Below are 19,517 nucleotides of genomic sequence, written 5' to 3'. Positions count from 1 at the left end.
ATGGTGCTGACAGAAAAAGAACTAGAATTCACAAAATGTATGGAATTAGCAAAAGATATTCAAGAATATTGTTGTTTTCTTTTATATTTAATTCTATTAATTTCTCAATAACACTTCAAGATTTATATTATAAGATGGAAAAGCATTCTACTCCATTTTTATTTCCATTTTACAAACAAAGATCCTAAGCTCATTGAATACAGAAACTTACACAGGACCACAGAGCTGTAAATGATAGGAAGTCTGTATATGATGTTAGATTGAGTCCACTATAGAGGGTTAATAATGCTATTGTTAAAACCATTGTTCAGCCCAGCCAGCCTGGCTCAGTTAAGTGTAGACCTATGAAAGCAGGAGGTCATGGTGGTGGAGGCAAATGCCCAGGTTCCAGGCTCAATCCCCATTTAGGGGGTGTGCGGAAGGCAGCCAATCAATCAATGATTCTCTCTCATCATTGATGTTTCTCTCTCTCTCTCTCTCTCTCTCTTTCTCTCTCTCTCTCTCCCTCTCTGAATCAATGGAGGTATATTTGAAAACAAACAAACAAACAAAAAGCAATGTTCACAATCCCAGTTTATCTATGCAGGGCAATTTCAAAAGTGAAAAGGAAATACTGACCTGTATTTCAAAATATATATCATTATTTAAACCCAAATATTTATTAAAGCAAAACTATTCACCTTAGAATATTCACTTGATAAGATTATTTGAGAGAAGGAAGTTCATTTTTCCAATCAAGATGTAAAAAATAATAATAATATTTTTATGTTTGATAAACTTCTTTAGGATTTGAGCACTTAAGAAGCATCAAATATTAGACTACCATTGACATAATCTGAAGTTTACAAAGCTTTTCTCTCTGTAGAAATCCTATATAATAAAGAGGTAATATGCAAATTGACCATCACACCCTTGCACAAGATGGCCACCCCCATGTGGTCACAAGATGGCCTCCACAAGATGGCCAGCAGGGGAGGACAGTTGTGGGTGATCAGGCCAGCAGGGGAGGACAGTTAGGGGCAATCAGGCTGGCAGGGGAGGGCAGTTGGGGGCAACCAGGCCAGCAGGGGAGGTCAGTTGGGGGGGACCAGGCTGGCAGGCAGAAGCGGTTAGGGGCAATCAGGTAGGCAGGCAGGTGAATGGTTGGTAGTCAGCAGTCCCAGATTGTGAGAGGGATGTCCGACTGCTGGTTTAGGCCCGATCCCTGGGATCGGGCCTAAACTGGCAGTTGGACATCCCCTGAGGGGTCCCAGATTGAAGGGGGTGCATGCTGGGCTGAGGGCCCCCCCAGTGCACAAATTTTGTGCACTGGGCCTCTAGTATATTCATAAATGCATATGAAATAATTGAATTTATTCATGGTTATTTTAAAAAGAAGAAGCAATATTCAATAAATAAGGATAAACAGTCCCTTTATTTGCTCCATAGTGAAACTTTAGTCAATGCCCATGGAACAAGCTTGATTGCTCTTGAGTTAGAATTCCCTTATAGTTCTAATATGTTATTAAACATTTATAAACTTTTAAAATATTAACTGCTATTGCTTACCTTGCTTTAGGCTAGCATAATAAACATTTACATTTTATTTCTACTTAAAATATATGTACTAAACATTATTTGATGATGCTCATTTAGCCTATGTGTTTTAAAACTGTGCCATATATAACTCAATTAATTAGCAGTTCAAGAAGTCGGTAGTTTTGTTTTGTTTTGTTTTGTTTTTAATAGGAAAGGGCAGCCTGCACAATATGATTTACAAAAAGTGCATTGTAAGGCAAAGAAGCGGTCAGAGCATGGGTACCTTAGGCCTGAGGATACTTGTAATGCTGAAAATAAAATAACTTTGTTTTAAATTGTACTAAAGGTTTTCTATTCGAACAACTCAAGTGACTATTTAGTAATTTTTTTTAAGTTTTCCAAATATGCATTCAGGCTATCTATATAATAAAGAGGTAATATGCAAATTGACCATCACTCCAACACACAAGATGGCTGCCCACATGTGGACACAAGATGGCCGCCACAAGATGGCCTGCAGGGGAGGGCAGTTATGGATGATCAGGCCAGCAGGGGAGGACAGTTGGGAGGGACCAGGACTGCAGGGGAGGGCAGTTGGGGGTGACCAGGCCAGCAGGGGAGGACAGTTAGGGGCAAACGGACCAGCAGGGGAGGGCAGTTGGGGGTGACCAGTTCTGCAGGGGAGGGCAGTTAGGGGTGACCAGGCCAGCAGGAGAGGGCAGTTAGGGGCAATCGGGCTGGCAGGGTAGCAGTTAGGAGTCAATCAGGCTGGCAGGGGAGTGGTTAGGGGGTGATCAGGCTGGCAGGCAGAAGTGGTTAGGGGCAATCAGGAAGGCAGGCAGGCGAGCAGTTGGGAGCCAGCAGTCCTGGATTGTGAGAGGGATGTTGTGGGATCGGGCCTAAACGGGCAGTCAGACATCCCTCAAGGGGTCCCAGATTGGGGAGGGTGCAGGCTGGGCTGAGGGACACACAACCCCCCCATGCATGAATTTTGTGCACCTGGCCTCTAGTACTAGTATATAACTAGAAAAATAAAAGCATTTCCTTACGATGTCATGTCATCTTCAGACAGATCTCATTATTACAAAATTTTCCTCATTTTGAGCTGCCTTTATCTTCTAGAAAATTTTTAACTTGTTGCCATGTTTATCAATTAAAATATTTACTACATATGTTATATACTTCCTAATTTCCCCTAAATCTTGGGAGAAATCTTGGTTTCTTATTGTTAATTTGCAGGTTCTCTAGCTGCTCCCCATGTAGCATATAAATTTCCCTTAGAAAACTGTAGGTTTTTCTTTTTACTTTTTATTTCTTTTATGTTTAAAATTTATTGATTGATTTTTACAGAGAGAAAAAGGGAGAGAGAAACATTGATTTGTTGTTCCACTTTTTTATGAATTCATTGGTTAATTCTTCTATGTGCCCTGACTGGGGAGCTACCCAGCTACCTTGCCAGGGCCTATAGTTGTTATTTTTGTTTGTTTCTTTTAAATAAACTGTTTAAATTGAATGATCCCTACTCATTTGACTGCATTAAATAGTGCCAAAGCAGTACAAATGGTTTCTCATCTCCCTCCAAAATTTACAAAAACTGATCACCTTTCCAACTTTTAAAGTTTTTCTACCATTACTTTTATAATAAGTTGTTGGCATTAATGGGTATGGTGAATATATATATATACACACACACACACACTAATAAGGGAGGAATATGCTAATTGCCCAGGACACTGTCACATAATGACCATTCAGGCTGTGCACACAGCAGGCTCGGGTGGGTGGGGACTTGAGCAGCGGTGGGTTGGGGGCGGGGGTGGAGAAACCGGGGAGGGTGGCCTGTATTCCCCCCATGGCTGTGAGCACTCCCAATGGCCTGCAGGTGCTGCTTCAGCTCGGCCCGCAGGCTCTGCTTTGGCCCCTCACAGCCACCGCCACAGGCTGTGGTATAAAACACATTGTGAAAGTTAACAGAAGCACAGGTACCACCTCTATGCCACACCCCACTCCCATCAGTCCCAGTCCCACTGGCCCTGAGGCACCCTCCCTGAGCTGTTTTTGGCGAGGCCTGTGGGAAGATCCTGCCCTCGGAGCGCACCTGGCTCTGGAGGAGGCAGGCGGCACCGCAGGCAACATTTGGTGGCCATTATTCTGCCTACCACAGTACAACAGTATGAATCAGAAAGAATAAAGTGAAAAGGGACAACAGCAACAAACATTTAAATCTGGAAGGCGGATGAATGTGGTCCATGCCTTAGCAGCCTGAGGACATTGCCCCTGAAGGGAACCCTAAGCCAGGAGTTATCCCACAAAACCCCCAAAAGCGCCCAAGTTAATGGACTAAGTACCCCTGGAAGTGGGAGCAAAGCTGGGGCCAAAAACAAGAGGATTGGTCTACAAAGGGCTCTAATCCTCAGATTTCCTTCTCCACTCTGCACAGCTGGGCAGCTGCCCCGTCCCCGCCCCAACAAAGACAGAAGGTTCATTGTCCTGAGAGGATAAAACAGGGTCTCTGAACCCAGGACACAGTAGGACAACTGGGAGGGGCAGCCCTGTGACCCACCAGCGGCTTATTTGACTGCTCCATCCTGAATGTGGGCCCTTTAATTTGTGTGGAACAACATCTGAATAGCACAACATATCTAAGTATCGTTGCTGATCAAGTTCATCCTATCATGTTGATGGCGTATCCCAATGAAGATGGCTTCTTCCAACAAGACAATGCGCCATGCCACGGTGCTCGAATTGTGCAGGAGTGGTTTCAAGAACACGAGGGGGACTTTACCTTGCTTAGGTGGCCCCCACAACCACCAGATCTCAATCCAATTGAGCATTTGTGGTACGAAGTTAAAAGAGCCATCAGGCAGCTGGTTCCACAACCATCAAAACTCACAGAACTGGGCAGTGGTATTCATCAGGCATGATGTCAGATTCCTCCCATCACCTGGGGCCTCCTCCCCTCTGGCTCCCAGACAGTGAAGTGAGGGCTAAACTCTCCAGACACGACATTCCAGAATTTATCCCCTTCAATCTCTGACTATATTAACAAAGTATTTTGTTACTGTTCTTTCATTTTCTATTTGTTTTCGTTTTCTTCTCCCTGCATACTGTTTTCTCCAAATTGGGTTGTTTTTTTTTTTTTCTTGTTTATATTAGTTCTCTTTCAGTGTCCAACTCACCAAGAAAAGAATACCTAAAGAGGTTGGCATCAGAGATTTCCCAACAAAACAGCCCAACCCCAACTCTCTCTATTGAGCCCCTGAGTCAACCAGCCCTCATACCACTCCCCCTCCCCCCCCCCCCCCCGCATAGGGCTACTCAGCAGCTTGCTTTCATAAACCATTTTTTATATTCTTTAAGCAATTATAGGAAAATGCGGTGGTCAGTATAATGGCCTTGACAATTGTATAAACCTGCGCAACCCATAACTCAATCAAGATATAGCACATTTCCATCTCCCCAGAAAGTTCCGTCATGCCCCAGTCAACACCTCCCCCACCACAGAGGCAACCGCTATGCTATTCAATCTCTTAGACATGAGCAGATAACCAGGGGTCATCAATATTTGAGAAAAATGTCTAATTTAACAAAAACAAACAGAACTTTGAGGAAACAATATGCAGGGGGGTGGGGAAACTTAAAAACAAAACTATTATTACTATATTCAGACTTAGGAAAATATATGGCACATGTGAAATAAAAATTATATGCTGTTTTGGGGGAAAAACACTCTGAGAATGAACAAAACAAAACAAAAAAGTTCTCAGACTTAGATAATATCCTAGCAGAAATGCAAACTTACTTAAAAGGGGTCAGCAGCCCTGACTGGTGTGGCTCAGTTGGTTAGGCATCGTACCCTGCACCAGGAGGTTGCCGGATTCCCTGTCAGGGCACATGCCCCAGTTGTGGGCCTATTGATGTTTCTCTCTCCCCCCACCCCACTCCATTCCCTTTCTCTCTCTCTAAAAAATCAATAAACTATTCTTTAAAATAAAATAAAATAAAATAAAATAAAATAAAATAGGTCAGCAAACTACAGCCTGCAGGTCAAATCCAGCTCCACTTGCTTTTTAAATAAAATTTTATTGGAACACAGCTACACCCATTTGGGTTTTTTTTTAATCTTTATTGAGAATATTACAATGTCTCCTTTTGTTCCCTCCATTGCCCCCTCCACCCAGTTCCTGCCCTTCCCCAAGCCTTCACCACCCTATTGTCTGTGTCCATAGGTAATGCATATCTTAATAATAAAAGGCTAATATGCAAATGGTCGTTATGCTCAATCAGCAGGAGGCTTCATCCCCTACCCTGCGGGGCTTGATGGGGGACATGAGGCTGCATCCTGTGTCCCCCACTCAGCAGGACTTGACAGGAGATGTGAGGCTGGTCCTGCATTCCCTGCCTGGTGGGGCTTTATGGGGGTGGGGTTGTCTGAGTCTGGGTCTTATACGATTTCGAGGCATGCATGGGTAGGCGGGGACTTGACTCTGGGTCCCACGGCACACCCGAGACACTGACAGGAGGGAGATTTTCATATACATTTTACTAATTTTCTTTCAGCTCTGACACTTCTATTATAGAGAAAGGGCAAATAGCAATATTAAAATATTTCTTCTAATTAGTTCCCTTTTAATGTGCACGAATTTCATGCACCAGGACACTACTATACTGTTAAAACAGTAATATGCTAATTAGACCAGATAGACCAGATGTCTACCAGATATCCCCTGGACAAAGCCACGGCTGCTGTGAGGGCCGATGGCCAGCGATGTGGGAAAGGTGGCAGTGCAGGCTAGTCCAGAGCCGCGACCCCTTCTGCAGGGGCAATGGGAGAGGGGGCTGCGTGGTCCCGGTCCCAGTGCTGCCCCTTCTGCACAGGCAGCCACAGAGGCAGCGGCATAGGCCCAGTCTTGGCGCCACACCTTCGCAGAGGCTGGATGGAGTGCAACCTGCTGTACCTCAACCTCTCACAGCCCCTCCCACAGCCAGCCTGGCCCCAGATCTCCCCCACCCACCAGTGGGCAGGGTGTGGGGTCAGCACTAAGAAGTGAGGGCCGAGGGAAGCAGTGGCAGCAGCAGCGGGGTGATGGGGCAACCCCTTCCTCTGATCGGCCTGGTCGCCTCCCGCAGAGGGAGGCCAGAGTGTGGCTTAGACCTGCTCCCTGTGGGGAGCGGGCCTAAGCTGTCAGTAGGACATCTCCTGAGGGCTCCTGGACTATGAGAGGAGGCAGGCCAGGCTGAGGGACACCCTCCTACCCCCAGTGCATGAATTTTCATGCACCGGATAATACTGAGTGGCCAGATTATTATGACCACCTGACGTTTGTAGGCAAATTAGCTGTATACTGCATTGTGTGGGATATGGAAGCCAAAGGCCTGTTCGAACACCTTTGCTGTCTGCAGTTACCAAGATAAAACGTCTCCAATTCACATAGGAACACGGATTGGACAGTCCAGCATTGGAAAAAAGTCATGTGGTCCGATAAATCACGTTTCCAGTTGCATCATGCAGATGGCAGAGTGAAACAGCATGAAAGCATGCACCCCACATGCATAAGTACAACCCTTCAAGCTGGTGGGAGCAGTGTTATGGTTTGGGGCATGTTTTCCTGGCATGATTTGGGCCCTTTAATTCGTGTGGAACAACATCTGAATAGCACAACATATCTAAGTATCGTTGCTGATCAAGTTCATCCTATCATGTTGATGGCGTATCCCAATGAAGATGGCTTCTTCCAACAAGACAATGCGCCATGCCACGGTGCTCGAATTGTGCAGGAGTGGTTTCAAGAACACGAGGGGGACTTTACCTTGCTTAGGTGGCCCCCACCAACACCAGATCTCAATCCAATTGAGCATTTGTGGTACGAAGTTAAAAGAGCCATCAGGCAGCTGGTTCCACAACCATCAAAACTCACAGAACTGGACAGTAATATTCATCAGGTATGATGTCAGATTCCTTGCATCACCTTTCAACATCTCGTGGAGTCAATGCCAAGAAGAATCGCCGCAGTACTGAAGGCAAAAGGTGGCCCAGCGAAGTACTGATGGGGTGGTCATAATAATCTGGCCACTCAATATACATATATTTTTTTTCTCAATACTTACTGATATGCTTTTGTGCATTTTCCTTATTAAATCTTGCTTTTAAATTTCAGTTTACTAATTTATTTTTGCACATTTTTGAGAGTTGCCAGTTGTACAACTTTATATAAGCCACTTTCCTACTCATAGACACAGCTAGAGCGTAATGATAGCCTAATAAGTTCTCATTTTTAACATGTCTAGCATTGTAAACAGTGAGCCTGGAGTGAACCAGTGGGATGCTGACTTTTCATAGAGACTCTTTTTCAGAAGTAAAATATATGAGAAATTGTTTAGAAAGCACTGATGGGCCAGTGTCTGTCTATGTGGGGCAATTCTACTTTACTTTGGAAATTTTAAAATGAAAGAACAGAGCAAAATGATGGTATAAGAATTTCTGGCACCCATTGCTTCCTAGAAACATCAATTTAAGCAATCATCCATGCATGAAAACAGCTTCACAAGATCTAAGGATTCCAGGTGAGAGATGACAGTACCTGGGTGATGCACATGAATAAGAAAAGATGCATTAAGGAGGGTAGGAAAGATAGATTTGAATTATCCCCATAATTCCAACCAGGCTGAAGCAGACCAGTACAGAGAGACACCTTCCCTGTGGGAGAAGGAAAGTGAAGGGAGCATCCTACTTCATCAGCACCAGGCCTTTGCCCCCACCTAGCTGGCTCTTGGAGGGCTCCCATGAGCCCAGGCCCCCAGCACACCCAGGTGCCTGCCATCTCCCGCAGTTCCAGGAAGCTCTGTGACACCAGGCTCCTGGTTGACTCCAAGAAAGCCAGATCTGGTGGCACCTGGCACATTCCAGCTCTGGCAAGGCTTCAGCTAATTCCTATAACCCTGGGCTGCTAGCTGATGACAATGTGAAGCTCATCTGCCTTGGGGACAGTGCTCTGGGCAAGTCCAAACTCATGGAGAGATTTTTCATGGATGGATTTCAGCCCCAGCTGCTTTCCACATATGCCCTGACCCTGTTCAAGCACATAGCCACAGTGGACGGCAAGACTGTGCTTGTGGACTTTTAGGATACAGCAGGCCAGGAGCAGTTCCAGAGTATGCATGTCTCCTACTGCCACAAGACCCACACCTGCATCATGGTGTTCACTGTGCAGAGGAAAGCCAGCTTCAAGAACCTGGGCACCTGATATACAGAGCTTCAGGAGGTCAGGCCAGAGATCCCGTGCATGGTGGTGGCCAATAAAATAGATGCCAACATAAAGCTGACCCAAAAAAGTTTCAATGCAAACCCAGGCACCCAGCTAGTCCAGCACAAGGCTGATAACCTCAGAACCAGACTTTCCAACCACCCCATCAGCAGGCTGGCTCCCACAGGCCCAGGCCCCCAGCACACTACAACACCAGGGCTGTCCCTGTGAACCCAGGTTTCTAGACCCTCTCAAGGTCATACTCAATGCTCTGGTTAGCCCCTGAGTCTCTAGGTTAAAGTCAGCTAACATAGACTCCCCCCAGTGGGAGCTGCCCCATGGCCCCCGCTTCCAGGTGGCTCTCATGAAATGGGGTTTCAGCCCATGCCAGTTCTGGACCAATCCCCATAGACCCCAAAACAAGGCTCACCCAGGTTATGTGCTTTATAACTTTTACTATGGATGTGATTTACTATGAATATATGTTAATGGTAATCTTTTACATATGTAGAAAACTAAATACTGATTGTTAGTCAAAGGATAGAAGAAAACTAGCAATATTTGTTTTGTCTTGTTTTTTAATATTTTTATTGATTTCAGAGAGGAAGGGAGAGGGAGAGAGAGATAGAAGCATCAGTGATGAGAGAGAATCATGGATCAGCTGCCCCACCGCACACCCCCTACTGGGGATTGAGCCCACAACCCGGGCATGTGCCCTTGACCGGAATCAAACAGGGAACCCTTCAGTCTGCAGGCCGAAGCTCTATCCCAGCCTTGGGCAAACTACGGCCCGCGGGCCGGATCCCGCTGTTCTATCCGGTTCTCTTGCTCTCCCCTCCGCTCCTTTACTTTGAATTTATATTAGTTCACACAAACACTCCATCCATGCTTTTGTTCTGGCCCTCTGGTCCAGTTTAAGAACCCATTGTGGCCCTCGAGTCAAAAAGTTTGCCCACCCCTGCTCCACTGAACCAAACCAGCTAGGCTGGTTTTTTATTTCAGTTTCTTTTTTTAAAATATTTATATTTAATCCATGTAATTAAAATACTTTATTTAGTGTTATAGTTAAGTTTCACATCTTGACTTTAATTCCTAAAACCACAGATTCCTCAAAACTCAGAATGTTTCAATGTATTTGTAGTAAATTTCATGTTTGCATAAGATATAGCCCCAAAAGATATATCCCTGTTCTTATTCCTGGAGGCTATGAATGTGATTATATTTGGATAAAAGCCTTTTTACAGAAATAATTAAATTGAGGACCTTGAGATGAGTTCATCCAGCATTATCCCAGTGGGTGCTGTTTTTTAAATATATTTTTATTGATTTCAGAGAGGACAGGAAAGGGAGAGAGAGATAGAAACATCAATGATAAGAGAGAATCACTGGTCTACTGCCTTCTGCTTGCCCCACACTGGGGATTGAGCCCACAACCCAGGTATGTGCCCTGACCAAGCACATACTGTGACCATGCTCAACCACTCAGCAATGCCAACCAGGGGCAGGTGGGTGCTATTTTTAATGGCAAATAGCCTCATGGTAGACAGAAAAGGAAAATGCATATACATGGAGGAAGATGGAGGCAGAAACCTGGCATCTAAAAGCCAAGGAATGAGGAACCTCTAGATGCTGGAAGAGGCAAGAAAAATTTCTCTTCAAGTTTTTGGAGGAGACATGGTTCTTCTAAGTAGATTTCAAACCACTGGTCTCTATAACTTTTAGAGAAAAACATTTCTGTTGTTTCATTTGCTGCAAATTTTTACACCAGCCCACGGACACCAATTCCATAATGAAAAGAGAAAGTTATTCATTCTGTGTGTCTTTTATATCTTGTCCTTGATTGAAAATTACCTCATTTTACTTCTAGTAATGGTGGATTAGGTAATGCAAAAGAACAAATCTTCTGAGATCAACTTGAAAAGCATGGATGAATTATGGACCAACATCCCTTCAGAGAAGGAATTAAAAAGAAATTAGCCTGACATTCTGGGTAGTTTCTCAGGGAACATGGGCAGATTAGAGGAAGAAGTAGCTGAGAGACTAAATGGATGACTGGAGTTTTTGAGTGTGTCATATCTAGGGACACAAAATGTGGAGCTCAGATATTGCTGTATAAGTGGATTCCTAGCAAATATCCTATATTTTCAAATTGAGGCTCTAAACAGTATCCTTTAGGATAAAGATAATTGCAAATAGTAAAGCCTTCACAGGGACTAAAACCAAGATTCAAAACATCTCAATTGCTACAATTAGATTGAAGTCACCAGGGACTGCAAAAGTCTCTTATATCCTCTCTGAAGCAATTTTAAATGTTTTCTAGAGAAAGATAGCATGCTCCCAGCCTCTAATTTTTTCTTTTATTTTTAAATGTAATAATTAAACAGTCAAAAAATAATCAAGAATATGAAAACACCACATAATAGAAGAGGAAAACAAAAAGAAGAGTAAAGGCATTTCTTCTCATCTATTTTTTCTCTTTAATTTATATACTTAATAATCAATCTGACATAAAAATTATTTATAAATAATTTAATAATATATTTACAAAGTATATCTTAATTATTTGCAAATATAACTCATGAACATAAATTTAAAAAATCAAATAAGTTACATGCCTCTAAGAAAAAAACCATCTTCCATACCTTCTGGCCTGCTACTTATAAAAACTTTAAACATTTTTTTGGCTTTCTAATATCAATATTTTTTCTTATATACTTTTAAACTTCATTAATATTGATAATTTACTTAATGATCAATTCCAGGATTTTAAGGAATAATCTGTTCATTATTAGTATGATTAAAGATGTATACATAAAATCTATATGATATTATTAACCAATGTCACCCCAGTAAAATTAATTAAAAAATTAATAAAATATTTAGATCTGAAAGTTCCTCAATAAACACACATATGCTTTTATCTCACCTTTTCTGTATGAGTTATTTTATCAATTTACTTCATATAGTAGGTATCATTACCAAAAAACAGAAGACAACAGGGAAAGCACTATTCTAATCATGTTATTTCTATGAAGGCACTTAATGATAAAGGAATTATTAATGTACATGTACAGAAACAAAAGTGCAGATAATAAGGCTACGGTTGCTGACAACCAAGATCAACAGTAATTAATATAAATGCTAGAACTCCCAGTCAGAAGGCTGAATGGGGCTTTTTGATATTCACAGGGTGAATATTAGCATTTTATTACCTACTGCTGATGACTCAAAGGCCTAAAGCAGGGGTGGGCAAACTTTTTTGACTCTAGGGCCACAATGGGTTCTTAAACTGGACCGGAGGGCCAGAACAAAAGCATGGATGGAGTGTTTGTGTGAACTAATATAAATTCAAAGTAAAGGAGTGGAGGGGAGAGCAAGAGAACCCTCCGCTCTTTCGGCTCCGCGGGCAGGATAGAACAGCCGAACTGGCCAGCCGAACTGGCCGGATCTGGCATGCGAGCCATAGTTTGCCCACTGCTGCCCTAAAGCAAACTCCCCCAACCTGATAATCTTACTGTTTACTAAACAATCCTTTGATATGTCTGTTTGCATTCCTGAAAGGCAATTGAGTATTCTAGTAAATAAAAGCAGATGGGAACAGAGACTCAGTGGAACTTGGTCCCTTGTATCAAGCTCACAACTGGCTTCCCCCATAATTTCCAAATTTATATTTCTTGTCTTGTGTATTAATTTGCACGTCAGCCCTTTCTCCAAGTCTTTGAACCTGAGGCCACACGGGCCGTGGCTTCACATATGGTCACTCAGCCTGTAGAGGCAACATTGACATTCAATTCCAAGCCATCTAGTTTCATCACTTGTGATATTCTCCCTCCATGTAAATATTTGCTCACTGATGAGCCAAGTGTTATTAACGCTGTTACTAACTTACCTTCCTCTTCTACTCTTTTATTTGGCTAAAGTTAGTACTTGCCTTGTATTTTCCATTTTGTTAGTTATCTGGATGCCCATTTCTATATTAATTTTCACATTGTGCCTTAATAGATTTATTCAAAATTCTTAACATGATTTTTGTTTTCTAGTAGGCTTCTTTCTCTGAACTCTTGACTCTGATTGCAAATTTAACTTCATAGTATTTTCCATATTACTCTGCTTGCTGAACTTCTTTGTCCTCTTAATATGTTCACCTCTTCTTTTGTAAGTTCATCATTTTGTGGGCACACATCCTTCTATGCCCTTTCAAACTAAAAATACTATCCAAGATTATGAACTATTAATTTGCTTTATAAATATGACTTTGTGGGATTTGTTTAAAAGATCTCTTATGTGTCTTTTCATATGTGCCATACCTCTGTTCCTTGATCATTTTTATTTCCTGATTTTATTTTATTAAAAATATACATGCATAATATATATAGCTATTGTTCTTCACCAAATATCTAGCAATGAACAAAATTGCCTACAAAAACAAAGTAGATTTGAAATGTTATCTAGATGTTTTTCTGCTGAAAGTTTAAGAATTAAGGTGTCAGAAGAAAGTAGAAGATACTTTATTGTGTGCTTTTCTTTTATTTGGATTTCTACACATCTATTGATTTATCATTTGTTTTGTGACAAAGGCATCATGGAATCATAGAGAAATGAGAAATTACTTAATGCACTTCAGGTGCTTTGTAAGAGATATTAAGCCAATGGTGAAATGGAGCTATGTGAAGGTCAGAACAAACATTCTTCAATTTGATCACCTTTAATACTTATAGTGCTGGAAGAAACCATCAAATAAAGATATAACAGTTCTTGAAAATGCCATTTGGTTCAGATGAAATTGAACTGATATATACTCTCAAATGATGCATGGACTCCTCTTCAAGAGGTATTTATGAGAGAGTTGTGAAATGTCATTATTTGCACACAAAGTGTTGTGCAGTCTTTCAAGTATTCAACTTTTCCAATGACATTAATTAAAGTATCCAGACTCCACTTCTTGGGGTTACAATATTTGATGTTTTACAGATTTCTAACTCACTTATTAGTTGATAAAGTAGATTTATCTGCATATAAAACTATTCTTTGGCTTACTTTTATCTTACTTTCACACTATTAAGTCAGTGATAGTATATGGGCACAGCATTTGTGAAATAGGTCCTTTTGGAACTTTATAAAATAATATGTGGTCAGTATAGACATTGATTTTGAATTCTCCTATAACCAATTAGTTTCTTAGAAAATATAAAATATGAAATGTTTTGAATGTCATTAAGTCAGTTTTCATGGAAGATTCATCTTTCCCTCAATAGTATATAAAAATAATATTTTAATGTCTTCCTTGGTCAAAGGGCTTTATAAATATTACTAGAGGCCCGGTGCACGAAATTTGTGCATGGGGATGTGTGTCCCTCAGCCCAGCCTGAACCTTCTCCAATCTGGGACCCCTCGAAGGATGTCCAACTGCCTGTTTAGACCCAATCTGGCCTATATGAGCAGTCGGACATCCCTCTCATAATCCAGGACTGCTGGCTCCCAACTGCTTGCCTGCCTGCCTTTCTGAGTGCCCCTAACTGCTTCTGCCTGCCAGCCTGATCACCCCCTTACCACTCCCCTGACAGCCTTATTGATGCCTAACTGCTCCCCTGCCAGCCTGTTTGCCCCTAACTGCCCTCCCCTGCAGACCTGGTAACCCCTAACTGCTCTCCCCTGCAGGCCTGGGTCCCCCCAACTGCTCTTCCCTGCAGGCCCAGTCACCCCCAACTTCCCTCCTCTGCTGGCCTGGTCACCCCTAACTGCCCTCCCCTCCAGGCCTGATCGCCCCCAACTGCCCTCCATTGCAGACCTGGTCCCTCCCAACTGCCCTGCCCTGCTGGCCATCTTGTGGTGGCCATATTGTGTCCACATGGGGGCAGCCATCTTTGACCACATGGGGGCAGCCATCTTGTATGTTGGAGTGATGGTCAAATTGCATATTACTTTTTTATTAGATAGGATAAGAGGCCTGGTGCACGGGTAGGAGCCAGCTGGTTTGCCCTGAAGGGTGTCCCAGATCAGGGTGGGGTTTCCCTTGGGGCATGGGTCAAGTTGAGCGAGGGGCCTGTGGTGGTTTGAAGGCTGGCTACGCCCCCCAGCAACCCAAGTGGAGGCCCTGGTATCTGGGATTTATTTATCTTCTATAATTGAAACTTTGTAGCCTAGAGTGGAGGCCTGGGCCTGCCAGGGCTGCTGAAGCTTAGCTTCCTCCATTGCCAGGGGTAACTCAAGCCTCCTCCTCTCTCCAGCTCTGTGGCTGCCACCATTTTTGTTGGAATTTATCTTCTATAATTGAACTTTGTAGCCTTGAGCAGAGGACTGGGCCTGCCAGGGTGTGTGGGAAGCTTGGCTTCCTCCATTGCTGGGGAAACCCAAGCCTCCTGCTCGCTCCGTGGCTGCAGCCATCTTGGTTGGGTTAATTTGCATACTAGCTCCTGATTGGCTGATGGGCATGGCTTGTGGTGTAGCTGAGGTATGGTCAATTTGTATATTACTCTTTTATTAGATAGGATGTTATTTAATCTTCACAACAACCCCTGTAAATATGTATTATTGTCACCATTAAAAAAATAATAAAAACAGTGACATTCTGAAAGGATAAGTCCTTTACCAAAATCAAACACTTGGAAAATCAGGGAGGGAAATTTTTAATACCTGTCTCTCTAAATATAATGCTGTTTTTACAAATCTACATCATTATAACAATATGTGTTTTGTATGCCTTAACAGATTTATTTTTCAGTGTTTAACACAATACAGTGACAGTCTTACTAAACACACACAGATTGAATGTTTGTATTAAAAAGCAAATTTTATGAGATCTGACGTGATTTAACAATTTTCAGTACTTATTATAAGTCAAGTATTGCTATTTAGTCCTTATTATATTTAATTTCTATATCAACACTTAAAAGTTAGACTTCATTATTTCTCATTTTACATTTGAATGAAGGGAACACTGGAAATTTTTAAAAAGTTTAATATATTAAATCTACAATATGTTTTATATAGTGTGCTAAGACACAGGGATGTACATGCTTGAAAAAATGGCTATATTCTCTGCCCATATAAATCCTCCAGGGGAATAAGGAAGCAGGACATGGTTTTAAAAATCATATGAATAAAATTTGAATGACAGCTAATATCAGTGTCATTTTTTAATGAGTTCTCTCTTACTAACTTGACTCTAGCTTCACAGGTGTCTCTCTCTCTCTCTCTCTCTCTCTCTCTCTCTTTCTTTAAGACCTCAGAACTTTTCTGTCTCTGGGATTTTGAATTTCCTCCTCTACTTCCTGAAATATTTACCTTGAGAGTCTTCAGATATCTAGCTCCTTTTTGCCTTTCAGGTCTCACTTGAGATGCTGACCTAGACAGATGTTCCCTCCTTCACTCGTGTATCCAACCTTTGTGTCCCCCACTGTTTTTATTATTATATTTAATGTTCATGTGCTTTCACAAACTTAGCACAATAGTCATTTTATTTGGTTAGAAGACATTTTATCCTGTGATGAAAAAAAAATTATTCTGACACTTTCTTAAAATAGAAAGGAAAATTTTGTTTAAGACCATTATGTGAGACTCTGACAAGAAGAAACCAAATAGATTCTCTCTGAAGAAACTAATTAGGGAAAACAAAAAAACAAAACACAAAACTCCTGCCTGTGGAGGAATTAAAAGTTGGGATAACCTCAAGGAACTGATAGCATCCATGGCTTTCTTTAGATTATGAAGCAACCAAGGTCTCCAGTTCTACAAATGCAATAAATAAATTCTGTCAATAACCTGAATGATCTTGGGAGAAGGTCTTAAGCTTCAGATGAGGATTAACAACCAAGCTGGTGTGTTGTTTTAGTCTTGTAATATCTAAGTAGTAAGATAGAGAACCCACTGAAGCTGTGCCCAGACTTATGATCTATGAAAACTGTGAAATAATAAATGGGTGCTTAAAAAATATAAATATATAGATTTTAGAGAGAGAGGAAGGGGGAGAAATAGAGAGATAGAAACATTGATCTGCCACCTCCTGCACACCCCTCACTGGGGATGGAGCCAGCAACTGGGCATGTGCCCTGACAAGGAATTAAACCAGTGACTTCTTGGTTCATGGGTAAATGCTTAACTACTGAGCATCACTGGCTGGCCTAATGGGTGCTTTTCGAAGCCACTAAGTAATGAAAATGCCTTATGCAGCAATAGGAAACTATTACAAACACAAACTTATCACGTTTATTTTCTTCTATCATTATAATTGAAATAATTTTGCTAATTGCTATAGAATTCCATGCAAAGCTAAATCTTTGTTTTCACATTGTAAACCTTGTTTCTTTGCATCAATATATTTGTAATTCTTTTTGTTCATTTCCATTCAATTTCTTTGCAATATTCAGCGAATTTGACAGATGCATAATCATCATTTTTTTGTTGTTGTTAATAGGAGTATCCAGACAGAAAATTAAGATGTGTTTACATCTACCATATAATTTATTTATAGGAAGATATTCTGTTCCAGCCACTGCAAATTTCTCACCATCAGACTGACATACTTTAGATAACCAGTGTGAGGTCTGGATTGCATGCAGCATTTCTTGCAGATGTTTAGTGTGAGTCAGATTCTCATATTCAAGGCCATGAGGGAGTGCATCATGTGGTCATTTGATAAAGAGTATTTCAAGCAAAGGGCACATTAAAGGCAGGTATCCATCTTGTGACTAGTGAGTCAGGTAGAGACTGGTGGGAGATAACATCTAAGAGGCAGCAGGAAGCAGATTCCACAGGCTTTTACAGGCCACGGGAAGCTCATAGGCATTTTACTGTGTCCAAGTGGAAGTCATTAAATGGTTTTCATGGCAGAAATGAAGGCAGAGTTCACAGGCACAGATGTAGCTCCTTGACTGGATGGGACAATGGGAGGTTGTAGAAGTTCTTTTCTAATGGTTCAGTTTACTCAATGAAATAAATAGAAAGAGAATTTGCTGGATTTGAGTTTGGAGAGGAAAGTGTTGATACTTGGAGGAAAGGTAATAGACTAACTGTATGAGTGATGACTTAAAGATAAATTATTATTCAAATGATACCAGTTCCTGTGGTTGTGTTTTTCACCAGGTAGGCCCCACTGTACTGCAGAAAAGTCCTGAGATATAAACTTACCTAAGATTGAGCTTTTGCTGGATGATGACACTGAAATGAGCATGAAACAAATGCACTGGAAATGTATACATTTTTTAACTTAAAAAAAGTGACATTGAAATTAGGCTGGGTAATCATCATGTGAGATAGGCAATTGACACCTGATAGCCAAGGGGGTTCTTGACCAGTTCCACGATTTTACATAGTATGCATTAAGAAGAAAAACTTTAGCCCTGACCGGTTTGACTCAGTGGCTAGAGCGTCGGCTTGCGGACTCAAGGTCCCAGGTTAGATTCCAGTCAAGGGCATGTACCTTGGTTGCAGACACATACCCAGTGGGGAGTGTGCAGAAGGCAGCTGATTGATGTTTCTCTCTCATCGATGTTTCTAACTCTCTATCCCTCTCCCTTCCCCTCTGTAAAAAATCAATAAAATATATATTTTTTTTTTTAAAAAAAGAAGAAGAAAAGCTTTATTGAAGGGACATGCAAGTCAGGAGCCAGGCCTTAGACTTTCATTACAATCAGAAAGACATGAGCCAGGGTTGGGCTATGCTGATCGATATACAGCATGTGTTTGCATCCTAGAAAAGAGAACCCAGACTCTGGTTCCTTTCTCTTCTAATAGTTCAAAAGGATAGTGACTTAGGGTGAACAAATATACTAATGAGGCAGCTTAAATCTTAGTTCATGCCCTACTTCTGTGAACCCAGGAGCCTGTTGGGAGTTGGATTTGGGTGCATGCGATGGAGAGAATTATTAGTCAGGTAATAATTTGGGGGTAACCCCTTTTGCTGGGAGAACTGAAATACTCCCTGGCAGCTTACTGTCTATGTAGCCAGATAAATTTCTGGTCATATTTGTGAAGTCATGCTTGTCCCATTACACTAAATAGTGAAGTGAGACCATGGAATATAAAAAAGATATGAACTAAAAGGTCAACACAGTTCAATGAGAATCCATTAGGAACAAAATCTGTGATTCATATTTAACCATTCAGTCTAAGATTGTTCCAAAGATATTTAGTATAAACAGAACATACATAATTTTAAGTAAATTGATCCTTTAATGCCCGAATAAGTGATGTAAGCACTAAAGCTATTCATTATTTAGATAAATATGAACAAAAAGTTATCAATACACATGAAAAAACTGGCAATAGTGTCAATGAAAACAATGTATCATTTTACACAAAGAAAATGTACTGAGAATAAAAATATGAAAATGTGCCTGGTGGAACACGGAAGAAAATAGGATTAATAGTATTTAAAAGCCAAGAGTAAATGAGAACATAAATGGAATCAAATTTTCAAAGGCTACTGTAATTTTACAGTAAATGAAATGCTGAACTATAAAAGCAGGGGATTTGCATGAAAAAATCCTTTTCATTGATCTATTCCACTTTAATTTCGGGAAGAACCTTTTTGATCGTTTCTTATACTCCTCTTTTTAAAATATTTAACTGCACCCTGGGATGTAAAGCTGATGTTCCAGAGGAGTCAGAATGAAGCACGGTCTGTTAAAGAAATAGCAAAGCACAATTGTGTTTGCTCTCTCCAGTTAGGACTTTCTTCCTCTCCCTCTTTTGTTCTGTTCTTCCTCTCAACCTTTCAACTTTACCTTTAAAATATTCCATTAAGTCTTGCCCTTA

Source organism: Plecotus auritus (assembly GCF_963455305.1).
Source record: "Plecotus auritus genome assembly, chromosome: 7".
Lineage (NCBI taxonomy): Eukaryota > Metazoa > Chordata > Mammalia > Chiroptera > Vespertilionidae > Plecotus > Plecotus auritus.
Note: the sequence above shows the minus strand (reverse complement) of the source record.